Genomic DNA, 10543 nt, shown 5'->3' with positions numbered 1-10543 from the left:
AAGGATGTTGAACGAACGACCCACGTTTACAAAGGTGAATTATCCAAACCTCTAAGAATTCCTTTCAACACACAGCTATGATGCTCTCCAACTACTTCTGCTTGTGATCAGAGATGCACATATCGTCAGCTACTAAGGGACATGGTCAACTGGTTAAGGTCAAACAACTGACAAGCAAATGTGTGGTATTGAGCAGAATATTTGCTGTAGCCCATCTTTTGTATCAAGACAAAACAATGTGCATGATAACACTTCCAATCAGTTAAGATCAGAAGCCACGAGAGCCACTGTCTGGTACTGTATAAAGGCATTTATTATTATTATTATCATCATCATCATTATTATTATTATTATTATTATTATTATTATTATTATTAAAGTCGAAATTAAAAGAAGAGTGCCATTGTCATCAAGAGAACGATATTTCGAGATCTTGTGTGTCTTCAACAGGTTCAAAATATAATTTTGTCAATTTACCTCCTTTTCGTATATAAAGGATTGAGGTAACTCAATTATTATTACTATTATTATTATTATTATTAGTAGTAGTAGTAGTAGTAGTAGTAGTAGTATAGTAGTAGTAGTAGTAGTAGTAGTAGTAGCAGCAGCAGCAGCAGCAACAGTAGCAGTAGTAGTAGTAGTAGTAGTAGTAGTAGCAGCAGCAGCAGCAACAGTAGCAGTAGTAGTAGTAGTAGTAGTAGTAGTAGTAGTAGTAGTAGTAGTAGTAGAAATATAGTTGCTTTTAACCGTGTAAGATGTGCGTTCCTCCTGTCTGTAGTTGCTCCAATTATTGTTAGATATTTTCTTCTTTATAGATATTTATAAAATTGTTTGTGCGTTTTGTTGCGGAGCTATCCTAAACCTTGAGACACTGGTTGTTCCTGAGGGGCTAAAATAACTTCAAAAACTTTTCTTCCCCCAAAATATCGGAACTTTTTGAAAATATTGAGCTCAATAACGAATTCAAGTGCCAGCCAGTAAAGCGGTTGCTGACCCTGAAGGTGCGCTCTTCAAAAAGAGAAAATGCTGGAGAAGTAGTTGTTGAGATGTCCATTGAGGAGAGAAGAAGTAACAATAGCCAAAATAGGAAAAGTTTGTAAAACAAGCACACAGCAAGCAACAGCAACATAACAAAAACAATATAAAAAAAGAAATAACATTTCCAGTAATGACAACACCGCCAACAAAATATTATTCCCTTCCTAACCATAAATTTGGTGAGGAAGGAAAGAAAGTTATTTTGGCCGTACAAGAGGCATATAAATCAATATACAGAGCTAAAATTTAAACAGGTAGAAGAGCCAAATTAAAAACAGGTGTTTGAAATTTGTTTTCCCAATCAACATTTACTTGTCATTGGAACGGTTGAGGTCAGATATTTGTTTCTGACATGAGACAGAGTAGATCGATCCACAGCACTTTTAGAATTGAGGAATTAGTTCTCATATGCTGATACCAAGGCTGACGTACGATGAAGTTGATGGTGGTGTATGATGTACTTGAAATAATATTCTTCTGTTTGGTGGCTGCCGTCTTGGTCTACTTTTGAGATGAAATTATGATACTTATTTCTTTACTACCCACAAGGGGCTAATCACAGAGGAGACAAGCAAGGACAGTGCGTAACTGGTACTTAATTTATCGACCCCGAAAGGATGAAAGGCAAAGTCGACCTCGGCGGAATTTGAACTCAGAACGCAACGGCAGACGAAATATTGTTAAGCATTTCCCCGACATGCTAACGTTTCTGCCAGCTCACCACCCTTATTAAGATACTAGAAATTAAGATACTAGAGTTGCACAAGTTGAACATAGAAAACTAGTTGGGGGATAATGACAGAACTCTTAATCCAGGAGATAATGACAGAACTCTTAATCCAGGTGGATGAGTCGGACACGAAGTAATCCCTGATATGGTTGTTCTGTTGGATATTTTTTGTTTGTGGCGGCAGAGAGCAAAAGATGATGCCTCTTGTATAGTACTGCAGACCAATTAAGAGTCTTCAAGTGAAATAAGGGAAACCCATGCTGCTGTCAACACGACAACAACTACAACACCAGCAGCATCAGTAGTTGTACAAGTATAGCAGGGGTAGTAATAGCAACTTCAATAAGAAAGCAGCATTATCAACAACACCATCAAAAGTAACATCAAAAGCAGTAATAGAAGAAGCATCCACAGCGGTAGCAGCAGCAGCGATGTCGAAGCTGCTGGGGGATTTTAGTACCTACCTTGACGGTCTGATGCAGTTCTCAGTGGAACTTGGGCAGTGTTGCGAAAAGTCGAAAGCAGCATGTGAGTTTTAGATGGTGATGAGGAGTTGTACGAACAGCAAAACACTTGGTTTGGATAGTTTGCCCTACAAGCTTTAGGTATCTATGTCAGACTCTTTCGCCGACGTCTTGGTTCACATCTATTGCAATTGGCAACAGAACTTGAGAATTCAAATTCCAGTTCCAAAAGGATGACATTGCAGGGAAAAGACCCGAATGAAAGAATATTAATTAATAATTTTAAACCTATGACTCTGCTGAACACAGAATTGAAGATTCAGGCCAGAGTGTTAGCAAAATGACTGACTCTTGTTAATGTTTTGGTAGGGAAGACATAGAGCTTCACCTCATACAATACATCATGGAGTTGATTGCTTAGGATCAATGGAAGCTATCGATTGGATCGGCTCTCGCTATTTGGCTGCTGTAGTCAAAGCAATTGGCTTCAGTCCCGTTTTTAGAGGTTGAATCGCTTTATTCCTCGGTGATTAAAGTAAATGACCAGCTATCGGGATCTTTTCTCATGGCTGTCTCCTCCCAGTTATTTCCCCATGGCTGTCTTCTCTCGGTTGTTTCATTATCACCGTCCCCTCTCATCTAAGCTAGTTGTGCTTCCAGTGTGAGAATGCCCGCTTTGTGACAAACACAGCAGACACAGAAGTACCATCAGCCGAGATGTGCGTAGAGTAACAAAACCGATTTGCACACACTCGTTCAATGCCCAAATTCGGCTACTGACCGGGTCCATCTTCAAGATCGACACTGATATCTTTTGGTCTCGAAATGCAGTCAAATATTTCCTCTGTCTAGTGAGGAAAGGGGATATGGGCGAACGAAACCGAAAGACTAAAGACAGACTCTTTCCACTATGGTAAATTCCGCAACAATTATATATAGTTTGCCCTTGAAACAAACTGTATTTGGGTGTGAAAAGAAGCGATTTTTCCCAGTAGAGTCGCTGAAAGGAGCATGGTAGTGACAAAAGCTCAATCTGGGCATACGTCAGTGAAATGGAAAATGACTGATAGGACAGGGAAGTTGCCCTTACTGATCGTGATGATCTAGATTTTGTGAGTTTCCCTTGATTGGCCCTAGGCAGCTGTTCTCAGATTGGGGAATCGTGTTTACTGAAATTTCTTTGTTACATGTGTTTATTCTATATAGTTTTTGCATTTTTACTTAAGCCCCACCATTATATATGCATCTCGTATTTTAGTACTGCCCTCTTTTCTTTGAGCTCTTGTGGTTAATAAATATTATTATTATTATTATTATTATTGAGTGAGAGAGCAGTTCATGCCATCAAGTGACACTGGGGTAAAATATACGAAACCCATATACCCATCATGACTACCCGTCTGATAAGGTACACCAGGCACATGCATCACAACCATATGCGCGCGACATGGTGATCTCATATCAAGATAAACACACATGACCTTGCAGGTGGGGCCCAGTTAGAATTTCTTCAGGTTGAGTAGCCCATCCCGCTCAAACGGTCCCTGAATAAGAGTTGTTTAAGGATGTTGAAAGAACCACCCATGTTTTCCAAGTGAACTATTCAAACCCCAAAATCCCTCTCAACACATGGCATGATGCTCCCCACTTACTTCTGCTCGTGATCAGAGATGCACGTATCGTCAGCCACTAAGGACATGCTCAACTGGTTAAGGTCAAAACTGACAAGCAAATCTGTGGTATTGAGCAGAATATTTGCTGTAGCCCATCTTTTATACCAAGACAAAACAATGTCATGATAACACTTCCAATCAGTTAAGATCAGAAGCCATGAGAGCCACTGCCTTGTACTGTTATTATTATTATTATTATTATTATTATTATTATTATTATTATTATTATTATTCAGTAGTTTTATTTTTATAGCGTGCTTTCACTTCACTACCGAGCGCAGCTCTGTGTGCCTTGGGTATGTGCTGTGATTTGTTTTGATGCTCTGATGGTTATTATTGTTATTGTGATTATTATTATTATTATTATTATTATTATTATTATTATTATTATTATATTATTATTACTATTATTATTACTATTGTTGTTGTTGTTGTTGCTGTTATTATTATTATTATTATTATTATTATTTTCATGCACAATGCATCTAAAAATATATTAATCCATGAGTCCATCTTTAAAATCGGAGTGTGTCTATGATAGGAGGGATATTTAGCTGCTATTTCTAGCTAGTCGAGTAACTAAGTGAATCCCCTCTCCCCAAATCATCCGATTATACATTGTTATCGTTGATGTTTTAACCCAGATCCACCCTCATAAAGGAAACTTACGAACAAAGAAATACCAGCCTTAAAATCCTTTGAAGAGTCTTGTAAGAATTTATTATCTAATGTATCATTTCTGTGCCTTAAAATCTAGGATGGGATTTTGGCTGCTATTTCTACTAATTCGACTGGCCACATAAAGGCTCCTTCCTTTTGTCCGTTCATATGTAATTTATTATATTGTAAACAATACCATGCTGCATATTCTTGATCCATAGACAACAATATTGGTATAAACCGTTGAAACTATCTTTATTACTAATCATGAAATTATTGGCTGCTATTGTGGATGCACTGAGGTGAAACTGTGCATAATCGACTTCACACAATGTGAAGGAAGTATCAAATTCAGCTTATATCCAATACTTATCGATTAATATCGAATACAAATAATTGCATATGCTACGTTATTCTTTAGATCTTTTGTGGGGGTTGCAGCTAGTAGTGGCTGTTGACCCCTCAGACCTGATTTCAGTAGTTAGTATCTCGATTCCATTGCAGGCACCAATGTGGAGTTCAAAGACTAGATGCAGAATTCTGGTTTGATCAGTCTTTATAGTTGAGCACTGGGTGCATCCAGCATCAGAGTAGTACGTTTGAATGTGTTCTGTGTTGAAATCGTCCAATGATCAAATCTATATAGAAGGCTTCTTCTATACTCGTATATAATAGATAAGCTACATGGAGACGAAGACTACAGTATGCCCCAGCAAGCTAAAGCAGAAGCATTGTAAGCCAGAAAAGAATACCTATATGGTTATCTGATTTACTAGAAATAACTACTGAATTTCTTCAAATAATACGTTTCCATATCAGGAGGAAATGATGCATTGGATATCACCGTGATCACCGTGACCGACCAGGCTATCAGATGTTGCTACACATCGCTGGTCACAATGCGGTTTGCATTGTTTTAGCCTTCAAGTGACGCCACCCCGCTGGCTAAGCGAGCAGGCCAACAGAAGAAAGAGTGAGAGAAAGTTGTGGCGAAAGAGTACAGCAGGAATCACCACTACCCCCTGCCGGAGCCTCGTGGAGCTTTTAGGTGTTTTCGCTCAATAAACACTCACAACGTCCGGTCTGGGAATCGAAACCGCGATCCTACAACCGCGAGTCCGCTGCCCTAAACACTGGGCCATTGCGTCTCCACGCATTGGATATAGCAGTGCCAAATATACAAAAGAGACGAGGTGATCATAACCGAATAGCCTTTACTAATAACTCTACTCAGTCTATATAAAGCAGCAGCTAAGTAACAGTAGCGATGACAACGACATCAATAAGAATAACAACCTGTAAAACAACAACCACTGCTGCCAGAGCATCAGCTACAACAACGAATCAGTTATGAAATAATTAATATTGATTTAAAATGTTGGCGCAAGGCCAGCAATTTGGGGGGAGGATGTAAGTCGATAGCATCGTCCCCAGTGTACAACTGGTGCTTATTTTATCAACCCCGAAAGGATGAGAAGCAGTCGACCTGAAGTTGAACTCATAACGTAACGACAGACATAATACCTATTTCTTTACTACCCACAAGGGGCTAAACACAGAGAGGGCAAACAAGGACAGACAAACGGATTAAGTCGATTACATTGACCCCAGTGCGAATCTGGTAATTACTCGTATTTAATCGATCCCGAAAGGATGAAAGGCAAAGTCGACCTCGGCGGAATTTGAACTCAAAACGTAACGACAGACGAAATACCGCTAAGCATTTTCCCCGGCGTGCTAACGATTCGTCCGGCTCACTGCCGTATGAAATAAGTAATATTGGTTTCAAATTTTGTTACAATGCCAGCAATTGTGAGGGAGGGTGCAAGTCGATTACATCAAATCCAGTGCTCAACTGGTACTTATTTTATCGACCTCTAAAGGATGAAAAGCAAGGTCGAACCCGGCGGCATTTGAACAGAGAACGTAAAGCCGGAAGTAGTGCCACTAAGCATTTTCTCCGGCGCCGTAACAATTCTACCAGCTCGTTGTCCTATGAAATAATTAATATTAGGGGCGAAATATGAATCAATCAACATAGGGCATCCATAATCCTTTCTACTATAGGTACAAGGCCTGAAAATTTGGTACTTATTTTATCGACCCCAAAAGGATGAAAATCAAAGTCGACCTCGGCAGAATTTGAACTCAGAACACGAAGACAGATGCAATACCTATTTCTTTACTGCTCACAAGGGGCTACACACAGAGAGGACAAACAAGGACAGACAAAGGGATTAAGTCGATTATATTGACGCCAGTGCGTAACTGGTACTTATTTTATTTTAAATAATCCTTGACAAACATATATGCTTGTCAAAGTCCCCATGGGTGTTCTGCCGACCTGACGGCATCAGAAATGAAGAACTTAAACATACAAATGTGCGTCAAATTTAGAAATCATTATATTTCTTGATGTAATACATTATATTTTTTGGTGTAATTATGTTTCTCAGTTTTTGTTGTTATTGTTGCCTAATATGGATCCCCAAACAAGTAGAATTATCAAAGTTGATCCAAGTTTTACCATATCATCTTTTCTAAAGACACAAACTGTCGAGAATTATAAGATCTAACATGTCTTTCCCTTTTTCTTTTTAAGATTATGTGTTTAGATTATGGGAGATAAGACTGTTAAAGTCGTGGCCAAAGGTTTGGAACATAGGTCTGAAAATTAGAATTTTTATATTAAATACCAAAAATTATATTTGAATCTAATTATACTTGAGCATTAGAATTTCAATTTTCAAAAGAATGTTCCAAACTTTTGGCCACGATTCTATATCTTATATAAGCGCACCAGGGTTCTTTACTTGATTCGTTAGTGGAGCTCCGAGCTAAATGCTTTATCGTAATTTTATTCTTGTTTATACAGTCTAACTCTATATCCTCTGAATTTCCACATGAATTTCTCTCTCCAGGGTTGACCTAGTTACCACCAGTCATATTCTGAGTATCAAATCCGTTTATAATATACCTTGTCAATGCCAGGATCTGTCTTCAATCGGAAGAAAGCAATCTATCTAAATTATTTAAGGCGGTTCCATTTTATCGCATAATCATAGAAGAAAGGGTAGCAGACATGACTCCTTTATGGCTTTCGAGACTGCAAGAGCAAAAGAAAAGAAATAACTATAACTCATAGGTTATCCTTAAAATAATGACCTAGCTCGAATGTTTATAAAAGACTGGACTATAACTCACCTAAGAGTCAGACGTTGACTTTAAACCGGACCACAAATTAATTCAGAGAAAGTCGTATATATCTCGCGTAGTGATTATACAAGCCATTTCCCTTTCCTAATATCAATTAATGTACGTCCATTCTACTTGCGTGTGGTGCTAGATTTCTTAAGAATTAAATGACTGATAACGGTTTCATTTTGCTTTAAAATAAATGCAGGGTCTTATATATAGAGAAGGAAAGGGAATTGATCTTTAAAAATTAGAGCGCTGGACACAGTAGAGACGGTTTTAAGTCCTTGGCTTAATGAAATTGTACGAAACTGATGTTTTAGTTCCTGGGAACAGCTATTTCCCGTCACTTTTAGAGCTAATAGACTAGTGAAAGGTCAAAATTGGCATGCGGACTACGAATTGCTATTTGATCTTCTATAATATATTCTGCATTAGCGCCTGTACAAGTAATCATGAAATAGAAAAATGTAAAATATTATCAAAATAAACAAATTCCCATGTTTTATGCGTAGCAACGTGTGATTCAAACACGACAAATCCAAATCCTACGCCATTTTTCTTTTTGATAATTCACTAAACTGTAAAATTGGCTGAAAATCAAATCACAAAATGATATCATTTTTTTTTCAAAATTGTTTCTTTTACAAAATCAATGATAGAAGCTATTGAGAAATAAAGCAGATTTTATAGAATTCCACCGAGTACTCTCTTTCCAATCTTCAAATTTTAAAATAAACTTTTCACCTTTCCAGCTCGTCAGAAATTGACAAAGTCACATGTATACATTTTCTACTCAAGTTCAAACATTTTTTTGAAGAACAAAAAAAAAATTCTAAAAGTTTAAATATTATTCAAATACAAATGTAATCTAAAAAATGGTTTCTTTTCACCAGTCACAAAGGTTCCATTTCCTCCGTGAACGTGAAGGGAATTGCTTTCAGGATAAAATCGAAATCAAATCACAGACGTTAATGACCGATCTTAGCCTTATGTAATGCTAACACTCTACATAGACGTTCGATACACTAGCATTGAAGCGTCAAACTACTCACTACCATTATAAAAAACAAAGAAAAAAAGAAGATTAGTATTTGATAATGTAATCATATATAAAGAACACAGATGGTCACGGCTAAAATTTATATGGTAACTGGCCAATTCAGTTATGGTTGTAGCTACACGACAGACGTATGACTTTCTAAACAATCTAATTAGACAGGAACATTATCAAGAAACTCGATATCTCTTATGTTGCATTTTTACCTTGTTCAATCGCACAAACATGATTTAAGTAAGCTATAACGATACGAATAAGCAATGCGTGTGTCTGTGTATGAGCGCACGCGTGTGTAGAGTACCTTATGCGTTGAAATAGATGTACAACTACTACTATTAAATTTAGAGCTCCACGTAGATTATGCCTTTAGTATAGTGGTAAATTAACTACTATACTTAGTAGTATTATTAGTTATTATATACAGCGCAAATGTGGAACTTCTCATATGTGTGTGTGTGTGTGCTTCAATACATTATATATGCATTTATACTTACAAACATACGTACATACATTATATATACATATGTGTGTGTGTATATATATATATATGTATATGTATATATATGTATATGTATACATATATGTGTATATATATATATGTATATATTTATATGTGTATATATATATATCTGTATATATTTACTGTTGTTCCTTAGAGGAAGGAAAATAGACGTACGCTGACTACTTTTGTAAGCGTTCTGTGTCCTTAAGTTTTCAAACAGGGGAGATAAGCACCACCACCCAGCTAGACGGCCAAGATACTCCAGACTGATGAAGAGCAATGACTCTGAAACTATTCTCTGGAATTTAACTAGTCTCTTTGAATTAAATGAACAAACCATTGATGCTCGCCTTTATCAGCATAACTTTTCCTTTAGTAACCCGGCAAATTCGGCTCAGCTTCACCAAAGTAGATATGCTTTCTGAAAAAGGCAACATGGAATACGTTTCTGGTCAATGATAGAATTTGCTCCATTATACCAATATGGTAGTTTTCAATCAAAACTTAGTTACAGTTGTGCCGGACTCAAAATAATGCATATCTCATTCTAACCTTCTGAAAGTTTAATATTAAGATATGAATTTAAACGCGCCTCCAAGTGACTCGTGTGTGTGTGTGTGTGTGTGTCTAAAAATGTACTATACCGTAACTACTAAGAAATTGTCGAAAGCAATTGGATCACGTAACAATTTGAGTTAATTTTTTGCCTCCATTCCGACAAAATTAACAATTTTCACAGACGTTTTTGTGTCTTTTTTTTCCCTCATTAATATCTCTGCTGCACACATCACACAAATTTAATTAGATTTTGTTTTTATCTTTGTCCACAAACAATTTATATTTTCATCAATATATATGAAATTATATTCTATACACGCAATTTCGACACCCGCTTATCATTGTATTTTTATTTCATTCTTCTTTATGTTATTTCATCTTTATGGCTTTATGTAAATAGAAATCACTCCGAAGTTGTTGTTTTTTTATACTATCCAAACAAAATATACCACGTATTCAAATATTTGCTACTTGTTCTGTCTTATGCTGGTTTGTCATTGTTATGCACATCATATTCAATACAATAGCCTGAAGATCAAAGACATGAAACTCAGAGAAATAATGTTAATATGTATGGGTAAATGTTTTAAATATATTTTGTTTTAATCCCCCCCAAAAGTTATAATACAGGTCGATGATTAGTATATGTTCCCTGGCTTTTCA

The sequence above is a fragment of the Octopus sinensis genome, linkage group LG2 (assembly GCF_006345805.1).
Source record: "Octopus sinensis linkage group LG2, ASM634580v1, whole genome shotgun sequence".
NCBI lineage: Eukaryota > Metazoa > Mollusca > Cephalopoda > Octopoda > Octopodidae > Octopus > Octopus sinensis.
This window is presented reverse-complemented; position numbering follows the sequence as displayed.